Source organism: Arachis ipaensis, chromosome B02, assembly GCF_000816755.2.
Source record: "Arachis ipaensis cultivar K30076 chromosome B02, Araip1.1, whole genome shotgun sequence".
Classification (NCBI taxonomy): domain Eukaryota; kingdom Viridiplantae; phylum Streptophyta; class Magnoliopsida; order Fabales; family Fabaceae; genus Arachis; species Arachis ipaensis.
The window spans coordinates 32,211,999-32,216,435 of NC_029786.2; the positions used below are offsets into that span (position 1 = coordinate 32,211,999).

General features: G+C 31.7%; 1 long non-coding RNA gene across 3 annotated transcripts; it reads left to right on the forward strand.

The window, feature by feature from the left end:
- LOC110267602 lies at positions 849-3,905 on the forward strand. Of its 3 annotated transcripts, none has more exons than XR_002355411.1 (6): positions 849-1,430; positions 1,641-1,696; positions 2,531-2,794; positions 3,210-3,297; positions 3,387-3,604; positions 3,720-3,905. It is a non-coding gene; the product is annotated as an uncharacterized LOC110267602 (long non-coding RNA). The 3 variants fall into 3 exon arrangements; XR_002355407.1 differs by having other exon boundaries at positions 849-1,246; XR_002355410.1 differs by lacking the exon at positions 3,720-3,905 and having other exon boundaries at positions 849-1,246; positions 3,387-3,713.

Here is a 4,437-nt window from a genome sequence, read left to right on the forward strand (position 1 = left end):
AGTAAAAAAAATTCCATTAATTTTAATATATTTGCTTCATTAAAACAATTGTGATTATATAATTATGTAAATAATTTTTTATTTTTGCATTGAAATTTAACAATTATTTAAAATGTACCGGAAAGGAATCATTTATATTTTAAATATTTTATGTGGAATTTAAAGCTGGTTCAATGGTCAATACAATAATACCTCTAATCCTTAATTACTAAATATGCAAATTTAGATATTTAAATTAAACAAATCGCTCATTTTCACATATATGACAAATTGTTATTTGAACCATTACTCATTTGATTAGATTAAGAATATTAATAAGCCTTATAGTCTAAAATGTAGATATTTCCGCACTAACCACTTTAAAATTGCGTACATTATTATATTGCTATTCGCTTATCACTTTTTGTTTGGGTTGAAAACGGAATAATTATTGCTTACTTGAACTTTTTTTTTTTTTTAAAATTAGCTTATATATTTCTTACTTGACTTTGACTTGTATGAACTAAGCACTCACATATTTTATTCATCCATTAACTAACACATATGCATGTTAAAAGTACGAGGAGTCCAGATTCTTTTAAATTATTCTGCTAAAGTTTTTAATTTAACAAAATTTTTGTGTCATTAAAATCAACATTTTTTTATATATACCACAATTTTATTCTTAACTCAAAGTCATCATATAATGTAAGTTCTTTTTTTTTTTCTCTTAGCATTACTTTCCTTAACCATGGCAGAAAGTAGAAAAAATTTAATTAGTTCCGTTTTTTTGAATAATAAAGAGAGAAATAATGTAATACAATTATCAGAAAAGGATATAAAGGAACACTACAAAATTCTTGTTTATTTGTGGAAGTTTTTTAGTGGGAGTTATTATAAACCTCCATAATATATTTTAATAGTGACAATTTGTAAAACCTCCATAAATTATTAACAATAACTCCCACACATCCATCAATACTAAAACAATTTTTAGCCGAAATTAATATTAGCCCATAACAAAAATAGAAAAAAAAAAACACAGAAGAGGGGGCTTCGAGCGATTGCGAGAAAGAGAGAGAGAAGGAGAGGAACCTCTGAAACCCTAAAATATCAATCTCCCTGCCGCCGCCATTCATCTCCTTGCCGCCGTCGTCTCCTCCGTCAAAGCGTTGCCGGTGCGGAGTTATGAATGGGGGACGAGGTGATCGTGGAGCCTATGAATTCGTTGACCTCTTAGAGTGACGATTTCATTCAGATTGTTGAGGTAATGCTTTAAATCTTTGGCTTCTGCGTCGTCTTCTACTGCGGGTTGTGATGCTGGTTCTGCTTTTCCTCCGACGGCTTGAAGCATTCAGAGTGCGGTTTGGGCGCGGATTCGGTGGTGTGGTTTGGACGCAGATTCGGTGGTGCTAGCTGAGGAGATCAAGAAGGCGAGCTAGCGAGTCTCTGTAAGCTTCAAGTCGAGTCGAGTTTTATGTCATGTCGAGTCATTATAATTAGGATTTGTTCCTAATTTTTTCTTGTTCTTTGCTTTCTTCAATTTTTCAAATTTTTTCAAAGATATTAGTTTTTGTGATAATTTGATGATATAGTTTTAGTTATACACAAATTCGGTTTCTTATGTTCTAATGTACTTTTCTCTTCTGTAAATTTTTCAGGTCAAGGCAAAGAATTTGATATAGATTTTGTTAATTTGATTTGATATATTATAAAGGTGAAGAGACATAAATAAAAAAATTGTTATTCTCTATTGAAATTTTTGATTTTTTCTTGAAGTAAAACGGATGTTAGGATTCATAGTTTAGGTGATCATTAGGTTCAATTGTTTCCATTAGAGGCTATTCTTCTTTATTGATGTAGATTTGTTGAGATATATCTATAAATTAAGTGTTTAGTAATTTGTCGATTCAAATTTCAGAATGCAAAATAGTTTTGTCTTCTTTCATTTTCTTTCTTAAATCTGCATTGACTTCTTTAATTTTGCATAACGGTCCATGTTTGATTATTTAGTCCCAGTTAATTGAATGTGTTAGCTATAGTAAGCTAATTTTATTTTTTAAATACTGATTCTTATTGAGTTCTCTGTTTTAGGTATCAATTTCATTCATGCTCTTGTTAGCATTTTGAGTCGCATCTATTTTTGTTGTTCCATGTGTATTGATTTCTGCAATTTTTGTTCACAATGGTTAACGTTTAATCATTTAATTTTCATCTACTGCATGTGTTACTTACTTATCCTATTTTAGACAATATTCTTGTAAAGTACTAAGCTAGTTTATTTATTTTCAAATTTGGTTCTTCTGTTTCATATATCCCCTTGTTTTTGTGATAATTTAGTATGCAAGTTGGACACCAATTGGGATAGTTATCTCTTGAATCCTTTTTAGTTTCTATTATTAGTGTAGTGATAGATCTTTTGCAAGAAATTAAAGAAATCTTGAAGGTTCAGATCAAAGTTTGGCGATATATATTCCTGCATTATGCCTTCCTTAAATTATAATTGCTTATCTTTATATTTATTTATTTATTTATTTTTGTTCGGTTCAAGTCTCTCCTTCCCAAGATTTTTGGTTCAAAGAGAACTGGGAGAGGCTCAGACGATGATGCTTTCACCAAGCCATACACGAGGAAGGAGATCAAAAGGAGTTACTCTTGTTAATTTCTCTTTCACTCCCCCTTTCTTTGTCATTGTTGCTTTAATTTTCCTTTGATGAATGTTCTTTTTCATGTCGAAAGATTTGGAGAAGAAGATTGAATCTAGAAAAAAAGCTTTAATGGAAGTATCTCCCTTCATGAGAAAAAAGCTTCTCAGGTATACATACATATTATTGTTTCATGGAATTAATTTCTTTTTATATTCCCTGAAATTATTTTTCATATCCAATTTTATGGTAATTTATATTGAGAAACATCTGGGTCAATGCTACGTTCTGGATCATCCAACTCGTATAATAGTCCAAGTACTTAGCAAGATATTGGTAGGTTACCTATCAACATCAAAATCTTGCCTATCCGGAAGGATGTTTATAATCATGGGAAAAGGAAATCTTTTATTTGTTGTTTAGGTATTTATTTTCGACAGCAATACCTAATAAAGCCACGTATATAACTACCAACTGTGTTAGGCTTCATGATTAGAAGGAGTGGCTTTGTATACCCATTGTAATTATGTACTAGTCAAGATAATAGGATAAAGCATGACCTTAGTTACTTATATGTGCTAACAGAAAGGGAGACTAGCTCAGGAATCGAAGGCCTAAATTTGTTTACTTTTGAACGACCTGTGGGTCCAGAAACTGAAAGACAGAGTTTCAGGTTGGGTATCTTGTTGTAGTGAGATTAAAAACTTGTGTTAGTAAGACATCAGTTTATAGTAAATTAATAATAACTGGAAATGCATGTAGGATATTTGTTGCAACTTGGAATATAGGAGGAAAATCACCAAACTATGATCTGAACCTTCAAGATTTCTGCTAGTGGAGGGCTTTGCAGATATATATGTATTGGGGGTGAGTTTATATGTATAGTTTCATATATGCCATTAATTCTTCTTTATATGTAATTATGTAGGGCCTTTGGGTTGGTCTTAACCTTGCATTAGCCATTACTCAATATCCCAAAGGTATTTTTATTATATTTTATCTTATAATATAATCTTAGGTTTCTATTAATAAATTCTTTAATTAGTTTAACGTTAAATAATTGCGACACTCTTCTTGTATATATCTCTTTTCCAGGGTATTGCTATTACATTTCCTATTTATTTTGCAACAGAGGTAATAAGTTCTGGATCTTTTTCTCTTGTTAGTTAAATCTATGGTTTATGATGTAGACTTTCATATCAACTATCACACATATAGCAACAACCATTAATTTGTGATGCATGGTTCTTGATTGGTGATGAGCGGATAATTTATACGCTTTTTGGCATTGTTTTTATATAGTTTTTAGTATGATTTAGTTAGTTTTTAGTATATTTTTATTAATTTTTAAATAAAAATCACATTTCTGGACTTTACTATGAGTTTGTGTATTTTTCTGTGATTTCAGATAATTTCTGGCTGAAATTGAGGGACTTGAGCAAAAATCAGATTCAGAGGCTGAAGAAGGACTGCAGATGCTGTTGGATTCTGACCTCCCTGCACTCAAAGTGGATTTTCTGGAGCTACATGAGTTCAAATGGTGCGCTCTCAATTGCGTTGAAAAGTAGACATCCAGGGCTTTCCAGAAATATATAATAGTGCATACTTTACCCGAGTTTAGATGATGCAAACTGGCATTCAACGCCAGCTTTCTACCCTATTCTGGAGTTAAACGCCAGAAATAGGTTGCAAAGCAGAGTTAAACGCTAGAAATAGGTTACAAACTGGCGTTTAACTCCAAGGAAGACCTCTACACGTGAAAGCTTCAATGCTCAGCCCAAGCACACACCAAGTGGGCCCGGAAGTGGATTTC